General features: G+C 46.9%; 1 protein-coding gene across 1 annotated transcript in view; it reads right to left on the bottom strand.

The window, feature by feature from the left end:
* LOC130362263 (uncharacterized) overlaps positions 1–17,877 on the bottom strand; it is a 163,881-nt gene extending 146,004 nt beyond the window's left edge. The window contains exon 1 of the mRNA XM_056566449.1: positions 17,749–17,877. The gene's annotated coding sequence lies outside the window, so the exon portion shown is untranslated. The remainder of the gene's footprint in view (positions 1–17,748) is intronic.
* Positions 17,878–18,260: the final 383 nt, after the last annotated feature.

Here is an 18,260-nt window from a genome sequence, read left to right as displayed (position 1 = left end):
CAAAGTGAAGGAGAAAATGCAAAATCTTCATTTTTTTACACTCGCATGTTCTTGTAGACCCAATTTTTTAATTTTTGCAAGGGGTAAAAAGGAGAAAATTTTTTACTTGTATTTGAAACCCAATTTCTCTCGAGTAAGCACATACATCATATGTCTATGTTAATTGTTCAGCGGGCGCAGTAGAGGGCTCAGAAGGGAAGGAGCGACAAATGGTTTTTGGGGGGCATGTCACCTTTAGGAAGCCCCTGTGGTGCCAGGACAGCAAAGAAAAAAAAGAAAAAACACATGGCATACCATTTTGGAAACTAGACCCCTCGGGGAACGTAACAAGGGGTGATGTAAACCTTTATACCCCACAGGTGTTTCACGACTTTTGTATATTTTTTTCCCAAAAAATTTACACTTTTAAAAAGGGTAATAGCAGAAAATACACTCCAAAATTTGTAACACAATTTCTCCCGAGTACGGCGATACCCCATATGTTACCCTAAATTGTTGCCTTGAAATACGACAGGGCTCCAAAGTGAGAGCGCCATGCGCATTTGAGGACTAAATTAGGGACTTGCATAGGGGTGGACATAGGGGTATTCTACGCCAGTGATTCCCAAACAGGGTGCCTCCAGCTGTTGTAAAACTCCCAGTATGCCTAGACAGTCAGTGGCTATCTGGCAATACTGGGAGTAGTTTTGCAACAGCTGGAGGCTCCGTTTTGGAAACAGTGGCGTACCAGACGTTTTTCATTTTTATTGGGGAGGGGAGCGGGGCTGTGTATATGTAGTGTTTTTTTACTTTTTATTTTATTTTGTGTTAGTGTAGTGTTTTTAGGGTACAGTCGCACGGGCGGGGGTTTACAGTAGTTTCTCGCTGGCAGTTTGAGCTGCGGCAGAAAATTTGTCGCAGCTCAAACTTGCAGCCGGATACTTACTGTAAACCTCCGCCCATGTGAGTGTACCCTGTACATTCACATTGGGGGGGGGGGGGGGGGGGGGGAGAAACATCCAGCTGTTGCAAAACTACAACTCCCAGCATGTACGGTCTATCAGTGCATGCTGGGAGTTGTAGTTTTGCAACAGCTGGAGACACACTGGTTGTGAAACACCGAGTTTGTTAACAAAGTCAGTGTTTTGCAACCAGTGTGCCTTCAGCTGTTGCAAAAGCTACAACCCCCAGCATGTACAGACAGCGGAAGGGCATGCTGGGTCTTGTAGTTATGCAACAGCCGGAGGCATACTACTTTGGCTGGGGATTGTAGTTATGCAACAGCTGGAGACACACTGGTTTGCTACTTAACTCAGTGTGCCTTCAGCTGTTGCAAAACTACAACTCTCAGCAGTCACCGACAGCCAACGGGCATGCTGGGAGTTGTAGTTATGCAACCAGCAGATGCACCACTACAACTCCCAGCATGCACTTTAGCTGTTTGTGCAAGCTGGGAGTTGTAGTTATACAACAGCTGAAGGTACACTTTTCCATAGACAAAATGTGCCTCCAGCTGTTGCAAAACTATAAGTCCCAGCATGCCCATAAGGGAATGCTGGGAGTTGTGGTGGTCTGCCTCCTGCTGTTGCATAACTACAGCTCCCAGCATGCCCTTTTTGCATGCTGGGAGCTGTTGCTAAGCAACAGCAGGAGGCTATCACTCACCTCCTACTGCAGCTGCTCCACGCCGCCGCGCAAGTCAGTCCCTCGCCGCCGCTGTCGCTCCTGGGGCCCCGATCCCAACAGGGACGCCGGGGATCAGGATTTCCAGCACCCGGGATCTTCTTCCCACACCCGCTCACGTCCTCCGGAAGAGGGGCGGAGCGGGTTGCGGGAGTGACACCCGCAGCAGGCGCCCTGATTGGTCGGCCGGGAAACCGGACGACGAATCAGGGCAATCGTGAGGTAGCACCAGTGCCACCTCACCCCTGCTGGCTATGGCTGTTCAGGGCCATCAATGGGGCCGGAAATGCGCAGGGCGTATTCATACACCCTGTGTCCATAAGGACTTGGAGACGGAGGCGTATGGATACGCCCTGTGTCCTTAAGGGGTTAATGGGTGGAGGGAGGAGTGTGGTAGCCCTTGGGGGTGGTGTATGGTGGTGGTATGGTATCGGTATATAAAGGGGTTAACCCTGTCACTCGTGACGCCAGGGTGAGGGCTGGTATTACTGAGGTATAGTTTCGGCCTATCGCCGCCCTTCCCAGAAATGACAGGCGTATGCAGGTAATGACTGAAGGTCCACACTGGAGTTAAACTTGAACTGAAGTAAGCTTTACTCTTGAACTTGCGGTACATTCAGAATACAGTTACAGTTTCTGCAATACACTTCTATAGACTTCAATAACTGACAGTTGCTGCGGACCTTGCGTCTTTTGCAGGTTAATAGAATCACGGTAATTGGTGCATAGATCCGTCCGCATTTAGGGGTAGATTAGGTCCGGTGGTCCCGCAGAGTGTTTGGGGATTGATACACTCTATATTTGCTAAGGATCGGCCATTGCTGCGAGTTTTTAGCAGCGCAGGTTCTATGGAGAGATGTTGCTCGCTTGGCAACCCAGGAACAAAGAGAACTAAAATGGCTGCCCCGTTCCTTATATGGACAGGGGGAGGAGCCTAATTTGATAGGTCCAAGGTCAGCTGTCACTCACCGTCACACAGGCTTCTGGGTGATCATCTGACTTCCTATACAGGTCCTATACACATAAAACCAAAATGAGGCTAGAAATACCAAAGTGAGGCCTGGAACGCATCCATAGGGAGGCCTAGAACCCATCACACGACCCGAAGGCCCTTCGACGCCATGGAAACAAGTAATTAACCATTTATTTACATATACTATCCTATTTACATTAACCTATGCATAAATTAGAGATTCATACACTAGAATAGAGGCGACTAGGGGTAGACTGGCTAAGAGGGATCCCTAAGTCCTAGGGAATCTGGCTATGGGGAACCATAAACAAACAAGTACCGTATAGAATGCGGTACTGGGACACCACAGGAGCTTAATCTAGAGAATGTAAATCTTGATTTGATGCAACATTTTTTCCATAACATGCTTAGGAAGAGGAGCATACATTGTGGATTTTTACAACAATTCTGACTTGTTCATCTATGGTGTTATACATTAAATTTCTTGTAGATCAATTTCTGTTGCATATGACAAATTTGTTTTAGATTTTAGTCAGATTTTACTTGTTGATCTGTTACAAAAGTCTAGGGGAAAAAAAAGTCTTACTACTTTTTTTGAAGCGTACCTGTCAAATCAGAGAAGAAAAATATTGATGATATATGTTACTTATATGGTCATTCAGATTCTTTACATTTCTTTTTAAAGTGCTAAGCTTCTGTATTTGGCTTGCAAATCCCTCTGTTCTGCGGCTCACTCATCCTGACATAGACTGCCCAGGAAGGGGTGTGTTCAAGCCAAGCACTGAGCCCACACTCACTCACAAGGCATTCACTTTCTCTCTGAATTTGCTTTGCAGTGCTGGCTCTTCTTTCAATCACTGCAGCCTGCTCTAAATCCCCTGTTTTTTGCTGCAGTCTGTTTTTTTGCTGCAGGCGGCACCCCCTTTGTAATCAGTCCCCGGAGCGTGTTCGCTCCGGGTCTGATTACCGACGACCACAAGGCCGGCGGCGTGTGACATCATGCCTCCGCCCCTGTGTGTGATGTCACGCTCCACCCCTCAATGCAAGCCTACCGGAGGGGGCGTGACAGCTATCACGCCCCCTCCCGTAGGCTTGCATTGAGGGGCGGAGCGTGACATCACACGGGGGCGGAGGCGTGACGGTAATCAGACCCGGAGTGAACACGCTGCGGGGACTGATTACAAACGGGGTGCCGCGTGCAAGATCCCGGGGGTCCACAGCCGCGGGACTCCCGCGATCAGGCATCTTATCCCCTATCCTTTGGATAGGGAATAAGATGTCTAAGCACCGGAGAACCCCTTTAAAAGGAAATCTGTTAGTACAGAAAGGTAGTGCAGGTGACTCTGAAGACAATGAACTGAGAGTATGGCAGGAGGGCCCCTACCTGCCTTTTCAATGTCCGATTGATTCTCCAAGGTTCCAGTCAGCCTTAACAGGCTGGAGCAATGGAGTACAGATAACACCGATCAATGATATGCTATGGCATAGCATCGAACAGTTTATGCAATCTAATGATTACATGTAATAGTCCTCTATGGGGACTAATATTGTGTAAAAAAAAAAAAAAAGTTAATAAATGTGATTTAACCCCTTCCCTAATAAAAGTTTAAAATTATCCCTTTTCCCATTAATTTTTTTTATATTATATATTTATTTTCCACTAGAAGTATTATATCTGTACCGTATTGTTTTAGGTCTCCCAGTATTTTGTAGAACAATTGATAGCACAAAGGGAACCTTTTAAATTAATTTTATTGTATTTACATAACACTTGTGGTAATAATTAAAATCTGTGATTGCCATCATTGGCACGCATCCAATATTGCACCTATAAAGATGTATCGCACACTGTAGTCCATATATTGTTCTAGGCCAAAGTGCTCATCAGTGCATATACGAGTGTGCGTTTTCTTGTGCATGCTTTGTCGTCAGAGGTTGTACTTGTACAATTGTGACATCAGTCTTCTATATGTGCCTCCTTAACAACTTGAATGTCCATGTGTATTGACAGTATGCTTTTTATGTGCGTTTTTTAACAGAGGTATTTAATGTGCATTTAAATTTTCAGCAGGGGCATTTCATATGTGTGCCTCCTTAGCAGCCAAAATGTCCATCTGTTAATAGCAACATGCAGTAATTCCCTGTTTACGGTCTATCACAGTCTATAGGGTATTGCACATTCGGAATATTTCCGCTTATTAGGTTATTGCACTTATTCCATATTGCACATTACACTCATTGCACTTATCTTTTATTCCAAGTAGTTGGTGCTTATTGTTTCTTTCGGATGGGAGTTTCTTTTTCTTTCTTTATAGATAGTTGCCGGTAAACAGGGAATTACTGCATGTTGCTATTAACAGATGGACATTTTGGCTGCTAAGGAGGCACACATATGAAATGCCCCTGCGGAAAATTTAAATGCACATTAAATACCTCTGTTAAAAAACGCACATAAAAAGCATACTGTCAATACACATGGACATTCAAGTTGTTAAGGAGGCACATATAGAAGACTGATGTCACAATTGTACAAGTACAACCTGACGACAAAGCATGCACAAGAAAACGCACACACTCGTATATGCACTAAAAACGCACTGATGAGCACTTTGGCCTAGAGCAATATATGGACTACAATGTGTGATACATCTTTATAGATGCAATATTGGATGCGGCAACACAAGTAGTGAATTGTTGCAATCACGGATTTTAATTATTACCACGAGTGTTATGTGAATACAATAAAATTAATTTAAAAGGTTCCCTTTGTGCCATCAATTGTTATATATATATATATATATATATATATATATATATATATATATATATATATATATATATATATATATATATATATATATATATATTTGTAAATTATTATTTATCAAAACTAAACATGTTTTATCACTGCGTGTAAAAAAAAAATACTGAAGTCCAGAATTGCGTATTTTGGTCATTTTGTTTTTTTAATATATTTTTATAGGGTATTCAATCAAAACAAATATTGTACAAATGAAAACTAAAGACCATGGCTCAAAAAAAAAAAAAGCCCTCATTTAGCCTACACAGAAAAATAAAAAAAAAAGTTATAGGGGTCAGAAGAACATTTTTGAACATGCTTATTTTTGTACAAATAGTTATAATAAAAAAAAAAAAAAGTAAAACAAAATAAAACCTATAAAAGTTTGGTATCATTTTAATCGTATGGACATACAGAAAAACCTGTGTCCTCCAGGGTTTAAGATGCTTTCCAAATAAAGCCTTTTAAAGGGACCTTGCCCTTCCTGTTGACATTCTTTCGTATATAAGATTAAAACAAAAATATGATAATATTTAAAGCAAAACATTATTTTCAATAGAAAACATTCTAATTAATACGAAATACCACAGTTCCATAAAATGTATTCACATATATGTAATCCTGTCTGTTTAAAAGAGTCTGATGAGTAATACGATATATTCTGCATAATCCAATTTATAGTAATGTATTAAAGCGGCAGGATTTTCCGGATCATGTCGTATCTCATATATGGGCATATGCTTTATAGGCCCATCTCATGCATGACCGCAGCTCATTAAACACTGTTGTATAGCAAAAGCACGACAACAGTAGTTTGGGGATATTTATTATTCTGTTTTAGTTATGTCCTCTCTGTTTTTACAATGCCTCAATGAATTAAACACAGTATCCATCTGACAAGCAATATATTGTTTCAGAGGCCGCCTCCTCTCTTACCATTCAGTGCATTGTATATTTTCTAGTCAAACAGACACTTCCCTTAGGTTTCATATTTCCTCTGCAAGTAAAAGCTATATTTTACATTATATCGGTTTCAGAGAAAACAAATTTGCCAATGATAAAAATATCAAATAAAAAAAAGCAAAAACAACCTGTCTGATTTTGCACCATACATGCTTCCAAGTTTACAGCTCTTCTCTTTTGAGTGAATGCAAGCTTCCTTTTTACTAGGGCGAGTAGTATGTGTAGCATTTGATCAAAATGGGTTAATTACTTATGGTTTTAACGTGCTTCACTTGACTCACACCTCAAAACCTCACCAATTCATTGGATATGTGGCAAATCAAGGCAATTTATTGGCCACATGGCAAAAACCACTATATGCACAGGCACCCTTAAAGGGGTCATCCAGGAAAAAAATTTTTTATATCTATCAACTGGCTCCGGAAAGTTAAACAGATTTGTAAATTACTTCTATTAAAAAATCATAATCCTTTCAGTACTTATGAGCTTCTGAAGTTAAGGTTGTTCTTTTCTGTCAAAGACCTCTCTGATGACACTTGTCTCAGGAAATGCCCAGTTTAGAAGCAAATCCCCATAGCAAACCTCTTCTAAACTGGGCATTTCCCGAGACAGGTGTCAGAGAGCACAGGGAGACAGAAAAAAACAACCTTAACTTCAGAAGCTCATTAGTACTGAAAGGATTACGTATTTTTAATAGAAGTAATTTACAAATTTGTTTAACTTTCTGGAGCCATTTGAGAATATATATATATATATATATATATATATATATATATATATATATATATATATATATAGTTTTTTTTCCTGGAATACCCCTTTAAAAGGAGAACTGCAGCCCAATATAACTTATCCCTTATCTGCAGGTAAGGGGATAAGTGTATGATTGTGGGGGGGGGGGGGGTCCGAATGCTGGGACCTCTGCAATCTCATCTCCGGGGCCCCGACTCTCCCCATCCAGGAGACGTGTCGGCCACAGCATGACGCCACGGCCAACACGCCCCCTCCATGTATCTCAAAAGGAGAGGCAGAGATGCAGCTTTATGCATGCCTACCCCTCCCATAGAGCTAAATAGAGGGGGCATGTCTGTAGATCCCTTAGTAAGGTTGACGACACAAGCATTTGCTGCGCAGAGCCGTGGCAGTGACTGTCCTCGTATGGAAGATCGCTGGAGGTCCCAACGGTTGGACCCCGCTGTGATCAGATACTTATTCCCTATCCTGTGTATAGGGGATAAGTGTCTATGGCTGCAGTACCCCTTTAAAATGTGTTAAAGCGCATTCACACCACGTTTTTGCAATACAGTTCCCATATAAGTTTTCAATGTGAAAACCGTATGGAACCATATTGAAAACCATATGCATTGTCTCTCCATTGAAAACCGTATGCCAAAAGATGCATCAGGTTGTGTCCGTTTTGCATCTTGTACGGTTTTGTCAGTTTTTTTTCCCCATACCCAAAACCGTAGCCTACCACGTTTTTTGGTCCGGGTGAAAAACTGTATTAAACCGTATTTTTATTTTTTATTTTTTTTAAACATGGGAGTCAATGCGAACCGTACAGAACCGTATGTGTGTACGGTTCCATCCGGTTTTCACCATACGGTTTTTGTCTTTGCACAGTTTTTTTCTTGGAATTTCAATCAAACAAGTGACACTTTATTCAAAATGGAGTGAAAAGTTAAAAACAGACTTTCTTACAAAACGGATGCAACCGGATGTTATTTTTCAAACTCTATACGGTTTTTAACTGTATGCGGGTTGAAAGTTGTACACACATTTGGTACAGTTTAGTCAGGTTTTGAGGAATCAGTTTTTCATCAAAAACTTGATATGGGAACTGTATTGCAAAAACGTGGTGTGAATGCAGCCTTAATTGAAAGGTTTCCATTATCAACAAGTTTGAGCAGAGAGTGGTCACAAAGAAGGTCACAGAGACAAGTGAAAAGTTTGATCAGTTAAGGTCTCAGTGCTGAGACCCCCACCTATCAGGAGAATGGGCAGGAAGAAGCGTACTGTAGCATGCGTTATTCCCTGGCTCTCAGTGATCTTTGTTTCACTGCTCAATTCTAAAGTTTGTGGGGCAGCAAGAAAAAAAGATCGCTGAGTGCAGGAAGGAAAAGTGTGTTCCAGAGGAAGTTCTTTTCTTTTTGAATTTCTTTTCTGCCTGACCACAGTGATCTCTGATGACACCTCTGTTCATTTTAGGAACTGTCCAGAGTAGGAGAAAATCCCCACAGCAAACGTATTTTGCTCTGGACAGTTCCTGACATGGACAGAGGTGTCAGCAGAGAGCACATCCTGTGGTTTCAGTGTGTGCAGCTGTCGGGTGTGGCTCCATTTGCTCTCCAGACTTCCAGGCAGAGAAGCAGGTTTTTACATCGGGCTTTCCCAGGAGCGTGGCAGGCTCCTTGGGAGGGCTTTCCTGCATGGAGCCTCGGGCTTCTACCTCTCATTCCCGGCTGGCGAGAGGGGGGAAGAAAGTGTCTACAGCCGGATTCAAGGTCGGGGTGAGACGTTCCAGCAGGGCCCGCAGAAATGTGGAGCCCACTCCCCTGACCGGATCAGAGGGACATAAGGCATCAGCAAAGACCAGCGGTCCTTCTGTTACCCCGGAACCCCAGCAATGGGGGGCACGGGGACCAAGGGAGTCATTGGCGACATATGGCTCAAGGATACAAGCAAAGATGGCGGAGTACGAAGAGCTGGGCAGGAAGCTGAGGACTCTGAGAGAGGACCTGAGATTTGCCCGCTACCAGGCTGACCAGGGCCCTACAGGTAAGAGGCAGAAGTTCACTGCCCAGGTGCGGGCTCTGAAGATAGAGGTGGCGGAGGTGGAGGAGGCCAAAAGAAAAATCTCTGAGGGGGCAGGATTCCTAAAAGAAAAACTGGTTAATGAGGAGAGATTCAAGGAAAGGAAGTATGGTGCATGCTGCCCTCAGGAGAGCAGTGAGGAGGAAGGAGGGGAGGAAGATGGCGGAGAGTCGGCTGTGGGAAGTGAAATGGATGCCACCCCTAGTGTGTGTGAGCCCCAGCCCCCCCAAGATAGCTACCCTGAGCCAGCCCAGGTGGCGCTACCCTCCAGTGATGGGGAGACAGAGGAGAGCGGTGAGGAGGAGCTGGCCAGTGGGGGTTTGCTGCAAGCCATTATACAGCAGGAGTCCCCTACCCGTATGGAGGATTTTACCTTTGGTGAGGATCTCGGTAAAGATGATCTAGTAAAGAAAAGGAAGAAAAGGCAGAAGGTTCAGGAGACTGTGACTTATGTGTTTCGTCCTTTCCAGCAGTCTGGGCCAGCTGTAAAGTTGGTTCAGACTGCTGGGCCCCCCAAACTGCCAGTCCCCGTTTCTGTGGTGAAGCGGGGCCAGAAAGGGGGGTACAGCATGGCGTCCAAGACGGCAGAGGACGCTATAGAGCCAGCAAGTCCTATTGGGCTTAAGGTGAGCAGCCCTGGTGCTGCGGGAGCGCCCCAGGGTGGCGGGGGGCGTGTCCAGGCACCAGGGGCAAGCTATGCTACTGTTTGTTTGGGGAGCGGTTCCCCAGGTGTTGCTGGCACTGAGGGGCACTTCCCTGTGAGGGGGGGGGGAGTGTCCAGATAAGTGATATGTCTGTGTGCTTGGGGGGCGGTCCCCCGAGTGCCGTGGACATTACCGGCGCTGCAGGGCACTCCTCTGTGAGGGGGGGGGAGTGTCCGGGCATCGGGAGTGGAAAACGGTCGGTCTGTGTGTTCTGTGGGTGCTGCGGGGCACTCTCCTGTGAGGGGGGGGGAGTGTCCGAGTGCCAGTGCCAGCCTCAGAGCCCGTGCAGTCGGGAAGACATGGTGATGGCGTTGTGGGAGGAGCTGGGGTGCGCTCGGAGGGGCAGCCCCAGGCTCAGGCAGTAACATCGCCCATGGAGGAGGAGCCATCAGAGTCGACCCCAGCAACAGCAAAGCCAGCGAAAAAGACTCTGTTAAAACCGGCAGTACTACAAGTCCCAGCCAGCCCAGGATATGTTAGGCACGACGCGAGTGTAGGGGGTGAGGATGATGGGTGTGGTAGTGTTGTGAATGAGAAGAGTGCATGTGGGAGTGTTAGTGGAGTGAATAATGGTGGGAGTAGTGGTGGTATGAATACAAAGTCTGGTATGGATGATGAGAATTGTGGTGTGAATGTTGGTGGGTGTAGTGGTGTGAATGGTGGTCCTGGGTCTGAGTCTGGGTCTGGTTCGGCTGCCCCCCCGGTAGTGACTGCTCCTAGGAGCTATGCTCATGTCGCTGCCGGGGGGTCCCCCTCTCCATCCGGCCCCGGGGGTCACTTGCAGCAGCGCCTCCTGGAGGCTCTACGTAGGGGCGACAGGTCAATCGAGGTAGAGGGAAGGGGTGAGGTCGACCTGTCTTTCTGGATAGAGAGGCACGGTTTGGGGGCATTCCGAGAGCAGAATGGGGAGGTGGTCTGGTCCCTCCCGACACCCGGGCAGGACAATAACCGTAGGAACGTGGTCCGTCTGATTTGGAGGGGCAAGGATGTGTGCCCGCCTCGCGCTAAAGTGGTTGAGCTCCTCCTCCAGATGGAATTCAGGGCGAATGACATCTTTGCTCTGATTCACCCCTATGGTTCGTCTGAGTTTGATGTCAGTTTCGTTCGGCCGGAGGGTCTTGAACTCTTCTGGTCGAACTACGAAGTGGCAAAAAACGAGCCCGGCTGGCGGGAGTTCGCCGTAAAGGCGATTTCCCGTCAGAATGCTGTCAAGAAGGTGACCGTTTTGACCCGTAACGAGTCACTTTCTTGTTATGATATCATGACCTGGCTCGGACGGTATGGGGATGTGACGGACATGCCCAAGAAAAACTTGGATGAGCACGGGATCTGGTCCGGGGCCTGGACGTTTTCCGTCAAACTCAAGCGTTCAGGGAGTACGGTTGCCCACATTCCGTCAGCCGCCTTCCTTGGACGTGATAGGATCCAGGTCTTCTACCAGGGGCAGCCTAAGGTCTGTCACAGGTGTGGCAGCCCCACCCACTTTAGCGCAGCCTGTACTGTGCAGGTCTGCGCTTTGTGTGGTGGGGTGGGTCATCTGGCCGCATCCTGTCGGCAGATCCGGTGCCACCTGTGTGGTGTCCTCGGACACCCTTTCAGCCGTTGTCCTAGCGCCTTCGCCCATGCGGCGGCCGCTCCAGCTGAGGAGAGCTGTGACGTTGCCTCGGCTGGGGAGGGTACGGGCAGGGATGGGGGCGCAACAGGGCTAGTGAGGAGGAAAAAGGGCCCTGCCAAACTAAGGCGGGAGGAAAATCGTAGAAGGAGTAGGGAGCTGGAGAGTGCCCAGGTGGCGGGGGTAGCTTCAGTCCCTGCTCCTGAAGCTGGCCCTGTAACTGCTGAAGCCCTGGTGGAGAATGTGCTGGATGAGGAGATCAGGAGACTTCACAGAGAGGAAAGCAATATGGCCGACCCTTCCGATTCCTCCCACTATGAAAGTGTGGATGAGGAAAGTGGGGTGAGGCCCAAAAAGAAAGAAAAGGGCAAAAGGAAAGGGAGAAAGAAGAGGTCAGAGCCCTCTGAAGCTCCTGGTACTACGGGCCAGGTCCAAAGCGGAAGCCTGGCTGCCCCCCCTCTGATTGACCTGTCAAACCGGTACCTCGTCCTCGATACCATCTCCTCCCCCTCCTTGGAGGGGGAAGGTGAGGGCGGGGTGCCTCGGGAGAAAGAGCCTCTGGGGGGAACTGGGCCCTGTCCTGTCGAGGCACCTTCCTCAGAGGGCAGGGCTAGACCGGGGCCGGACGGACACGGGGACCTTATGGACCAATCGGAGTCTAAAAAAAGATGTAAGAGTGGTCCTGCCCTTTCGTCGTCTTCGGGGGATGAGGGGGCTAAAAAGAAGGGGAAAAAGAAATAAATGGTGAGGCCATCTAATTCAATCACCCTGTATGGCGGCACTCACCCCATTGACGCTGGCATCTATTAATTGTGCCAGCATAAAGTCGGATACGGCTAGATTTGCAGCCTTTGATTTTCTCGGCCGTGTTGAAGCCGACATTTTGTATCTGCAGGAGACCAGGTTGTCAGATCTAGCCTCCCTGGTAAAAGCCAGGAGAGAGTGGAGGCGCGGCCCCTCCCACTGGTCTCTTGCGGCTGAGTCGTATAGTGGGGTGGCGGTCCTTTTTACCGCTCCTGTTGAATGCCGACGGGTTATTGAATTAGAAATGGGGAGGTGCCTGATCTTAGATGTCTTCATGAAGGGACAAGAGCTCCGACTCATTAACATCTACGCCCCGCAAACTAAGCGGGGCCGTAAAGATCTCTTTATGAGGATTAAGCCCTTTCTTTTTACGAGTCGGCAGGTGATCTTTGGAGGGGACTTCAATAATGTCACGAGGTCCCAAGATAGGAGAGGCTCCAATGGTCCGCTGACTTGCGATAGTGTGGCACTGATTAGCATAACTAGAGAAGCTCGCCTAGAGGATGCCCACATCCGGAGCCCCTCGGGCCACGCGGGTTTCACCTATCATCAAGGTAGTCGCAGGTCTAGAATAGATAGGTTTTATTTGAAGGAGGAAGCCGTCTCTTCCGCAGTGTCCGTGGTTGAGGTGGAGTTCTCCGATCACTGTATGATTTTGTTTTCCCTGAATGTTTCAGAGACCCCCCGGATGGGAAAAGGTTATTGGAAGCTGAATTCGTCCCTCCTGGAGGAAGCGGAGGTAAGACAGTCCTTTGAGGATTTTCTTCAGAGTCAGGTACCTTTACTGGATCTTTGTAGTAGTAAGTCAGAGTGGTGGGAGATATTCAAGAAGCGGGTTGCGGGGTTCTTCCGCCAGCTCTCGAGCCTCAGGTCCCTGAACAGGTATCGCTTGTATCAGGGTCTGAGGAGGAAACTCGAGCTTCTCGTCTCGACTGGAGGTAGCCGAGAGGATATCTCCAGAGTGAAGTCCTTGCTGATGAGGTGTCAGTACGATAGGCACGCATCTTTGGTTTTTGAGAGGGATTTCGGGAAGTACCGCTCGCCCGACCCTTACAGAAACTGTAAGATGTCAGTGAGTAGTAAAGTCATTTCAGGACTGATTGATAGTACGGGATCTCTGAATCGGTCCAGATCAGGGATCTTGGAGGTCGTCAGATCCTTCTACTCGCACCTCTTGGGAAGGAAGGATCTAGATCGAGACAGGATGTCGGCTTTCCTGGCTGAAACCATTCCTGAGCCAGGGGTAGACCCCTCTCTTGTTGTTTTGGCAGAAGAAATCAGGGAAGAGGAAGTGAGACTGGCGATCGAGGGGCTTGCCCCTAAGAAGTCGCCAGGTCCGGATGGCTTAACATCCGAGTGGTACAGGACCTTTAAGGAGTCTTTAGCTCCCCTCTTGACTGAGGTATTCAATGAGTGTCTCTCCTCGGGCACTCTGCCGAAGTCAATGAGGAGGTCAGCCCTGATTCTTCTCTCAAAGGGTAAAGATCCCAGCCGAATTGAGAATTGGAGGCCCATAGCTCTTCTCAATACGGACAGGAAGCTTCTGGCCAAGATACTGTTTAATCGGCTGGTGAAGTTTGCACCCCGGCTCCTTTCGGGGACTCAGCACTGCTCTGTTCCAGGCCGAAGCACCTTAAGTGCTGTCCTTGGTGTCAGGGAGGCAGTGGAGCGGAGTAGTGCGGGTTTCTGGAAGGGGTACTTGCTGTCCCTGGATCAGGCCAAGGCGTTTGATCGGGTGAACCACGAGTACCTCTGGTCCGTCCTCCTGAGATATGGCTTACCGAGTACTTTTGTTAATTGGCTTAAGATCTTGTATGCAGGGGCAGAGAGTTTCCCGCTGGTGAACGGTTGGTCTGGCCGCTCTTTTGAGGTGGGGTCCGGAGTCCGTCAGGGTTGTCCTTTGAGCCCGCTTTTATACGTGTTTGCAATCGATCCCTTCGTCCGGAGGGTAGATTGTGGGCCGTTGGCGGGAGTCGGGATGAGTCTGGCGGAGCTGGATGTCACCCAGAGAGTGGTGGCGTACGCTGACGATGTCACTATTTTCGTCTCCTCACAGGAGGAGGTCGATGTGGTGATGTCGGAGGTGGACCGCTACTCGGAGGCATCCGGGTCTAAGATCAACCGGGATAAGTGTGAGAGTCTCTGGCTGGGAGGGGGGGATCCCACGTTTGATCTCCCGGACACCCTTCCAGGGCCCCAAGAATCAGCAAAAGTCTTAGGCATCACATTCGGCCAGGATGATTATCCCACCAAAAACTGGGATGGTAAGCTCCAGGATGCCGCTCAGAAGGTGGACCAATGGAAGGGTTGGTCTATGACCCTCAGGGAAAGGGTACACCTGATCAAATCGTACCTGCTCCCCTTGTTTATCTATCTGGGCAGCGTATGTATCTTGCCAGAGGCTTACTACACTAGGATCTACAGCCTGTTTTTCCAACTGTTATGGGGGAACAGGATGAACCTAGTCAGGAGGGAGGTTACGTACCACACGAGGAGACTAGGGGGTTTATCTATGGTAAACCCTGTGGTGTTCTTTACGAACACCTTCTTGAAAGCTAACATCGCAAACCTCTGGAAAGAGAGGGCTCCTCCGTGGGTACTCTCCTGCAGGGAATGGTTTCGGCCTTTCTTCCAGGAATGGGAGAGAGGAGGGCGAGTGAAGGACCTCCGCACGCCCCATGGATATCTTCCGGCTTATGCTACCCTGACTCTGAAGGCGATACGTCGGTGGGGTCTGGGAGTGTGGGAGATCAGGACCCAGTCAAGGCAGTTCCTTGACAAACGGGTTCTGTTGACCCATTTCCAGAAGCCTCTGGCGCTCAGGGACTGCCCAGGTCGGGATCTGAGGGTGGGGTTGTACCTTTTAAACATGAAAAGGATCCCCCAGAAGTTTTGGGACTTGGCCTGGCGCTGCTTTCAGGGGAAGCTATATGTAAGGGACAACCTGAAGTGCAGGAACTCTGATGACCGGGGATGTCCCCGAGAAGAGTGCGGGGACACGCTGGAAAGCATGGACCACTTCCTGCTTCATTGTCCCTTTAATATAGGGGTTTACAACAGGGTGGGCGCTTCCATCGGCTGGAGTCAACTTGCCGGCCTAACCTATCCGGAGTGGGCTTATGGGGCATTCAGGAACCTGGGTGGCCGAGATCGGGGCACTTTATTCTTAGTTAGTTTAGTGGTTAGGTACTACACGTGGAACGCACGGTGTTTAGTGTCGACCCAACAGAAAATCCTCTCCGAGGTGGAGGTCTGTAGGAACATCACCGGTGACCTCGGGAAGATCAGGTCTTTGGAGTATGGCAGTCTTGGTACCAGTAGGGCTTCTCTCCTGTGGAGAGGTTTTTCTTTTGATGTGCCCTAGGTACTAGACCTTTTTAGGTAGAGTACCTTTATTTTGGTTAGGGGCAGTGTTATAGGGATAGTGATAGGGTGAGAGCAGGGTCAGTTTTAATGGAGGGATAGAATTAGGGAAAATTGTAGGGGGGAGTTAGGGAAAGAGTTTAAAATTATTTTGATGTATCAAGTCTGCCATCCTTCTTCCTGGTGGTGGGCTAATGCATGCACACGCTAGCTTTTTGTTTTGTTTTAAGCTGATATGGTATGAAGGGCTTACAGGCGACCAAACTTGGGCCAAAGGTAGCTTTGGTTTAGTGTGTATATGTTAGTATGTATAAGTCTGTGTGTAAGTTGGTTGGGAGGAGTGCTAGGTGGGGAGGGTGTATTTGTGGGTGGTGGTGTTTGCTTTTCTTTTGGGGACCTGACATGGGTCAGTTAGGGACAGGACTTTGTGTACGAACGGTATGGACTCTGACCCATGTGCAGGAGGGGTGGTGTGGGAGAGGGTACAGTTTTAGTGTAGGGATTTTGGTAGGGTTTTCTATTGTTTTTGTAGGTTTTCTTTAGTGTATATATATTTATTTTTAGTTAAATACTATATTATTATGTTCATGTGATTTTGTATGTATATTGTTTATATATTGTTTTCATTTTGTTTCTATATTACAGCATTACAGTAGTCATGGCAGTCGGACCAGTTATGTTACGTGGTTTACTTGATTTTCTCATGTTGTTACGTTGTTTATTTTATTAAAAAATTTTTTTTTTTTTTTTTTTTGTAGCCAGGTAGTGCTAAATTTTATGTTTATGTTTATATTTTGCAAAGCCAAGTTGTGCTTTTGTATTTTAATTTTAATTTATAATTTTTTTTTTTTTTTTTTTTTTTTTTTTTGTGTTTCCCGAATATGGATGATTTTGAGTTGTAGCCAGGTAGTGCTAAATTTTATTTTCATATTTTGATAAGCCAAGCGCTATTTATTTATTTATTTATTTTTTTGTTCATTTTTGTTATGTGTGTGAGTGTGGTTCGGTTAGGTGGGTTGGCATATTTTAGGTTTTTGTAAAGCTGGGCTGGCCGGTTAGGCAGGGTTTTGTTTTTGTTCTTTGGTACCAGTGTATTTCTTATTTATGTTATAGCTGGTTAAGCTTGTTTTGTGTTTTTGTATAAGTTTTGTACTTTTATAATAAAAAAAGAGTGTCAGCAGAAAGCACTGTGGTCAGACAGAAAATAAATTCAAAAAGAAAATAACTTCCTGTGCAGCATACAGCAGCTGAAAAGTACTGGAAAGATTAAGATCTTTAAATAGAAGTAATTTACAAATCTGTTTAACTTTCTGGCATCAATTTATAAAAAAAAAAAATTATATATACATATATATATATTTAACTTCATATTCTGGTGTATTAAAAAGAGTCTTAGAAACTGGACAAGCCTTTTAACAGAATGTCTACAAGAAAATATGTCTTGAACTTATTCTGATTAAACATCAAATTTTGGCAAGTGGTATTCTTTAAAAAGGAAGGTCACAAAAAGTTCTATAAACAGACCAGACTGAAACCTTAAAGTGGTACTCATCCCCTATTCTGTGTCTCAGATGTCCAAGCGTGAATATGTTTGACCTCGACTGCGGCACCCCAGATGCTCTGTGCCGGATGACTGGCGATGCAGGTCGGAGGCTCGTGATATCACAGGCACGCCCCGCTCGTGACATCATGGCCATGCCCCCTCTATGCAAGTCTATGGGAGGGGGATGTGATGTCACACACCCTCCCATAGGCTTGCATTGAGGGGGCGTGGCCGTGATGTCACGAGCCTCCGGCACTGCACCCGATTCTCTAATTGAACGCAGGTGCAGCAGGAAGATCAGGGGTCTCCCCAGCTGCGGGACCCCCCTGATCCTTTGGATAGGGGATAAAATGTCTAGAGGCAGAGTACCCCTTTAATAAGTGAGATGCATGCATTGTTCATTCCCAATGGTGTCCCTAGGGGGGCCCCCTACATCATGCTTAGCCTCCCCACTTCCCCGATTGAAAAGCACAATTCCCAACTGTCAGTGCAGAATGTAATACACTGTACCTCTGTCTGGCTGAATTACATTGCAGCCTGCCCTTCTGGCCACCAGCAGCTGGTCCTGAAAGTAACCTCAGTACGAATGAGCTGTACAGGGCAGGGTTCAGCTTTAGCTTCACCCCCTGTACAGACTGTGCTGTGTTTTCCTTCTCCAGCTCTCGAGGACGATGTGTTGCGAGTCCTCTCGTGTAGTAGGAGGGAGCAGGTCAGTGCTGGGAATAGGAGGTCAGGCAGGTCACAGGAAAAAGGTTTGCACTGATAGAGACATCAGAATTCCTCCACTGCTGTTCTGGACCCCGATAGCCAGTTCTTATGTGTCACTTATGTATTAGCACATTGCAATTCTCCTGATACACAGGAACAGCTCTTCAGATACTACCAGCATTATTTTCAGAGCAGGTTAGGTACCAGGGACACTGAGTTGGCACAATCTTTTCTAGTGGAAACTTCTGTTTTGAGGGGCTCTTGAGTGGCACTATTACATACTGAGGACTTGCTGAATGGCACCAATATATTCT

Source organism: Hyla sarda, chromosome 3 (genome assembly GCF_029499605.1).
Source record: "Hyla sarda isolate aHylSar1 chromosome 3, aHylSar1.hap1, whole genome shotgun sequence".
Classification (NCBI taxonomy): Eukaryota; Metazoa; Chordata; class Amphibia; order Anura; family Hylidae; genus Hyla; species Hyla sarda.
Note: the sequence above shows the minus strand (reverse complement) of the source record. Positions and strands in the feature narration are given on the sequence as shown.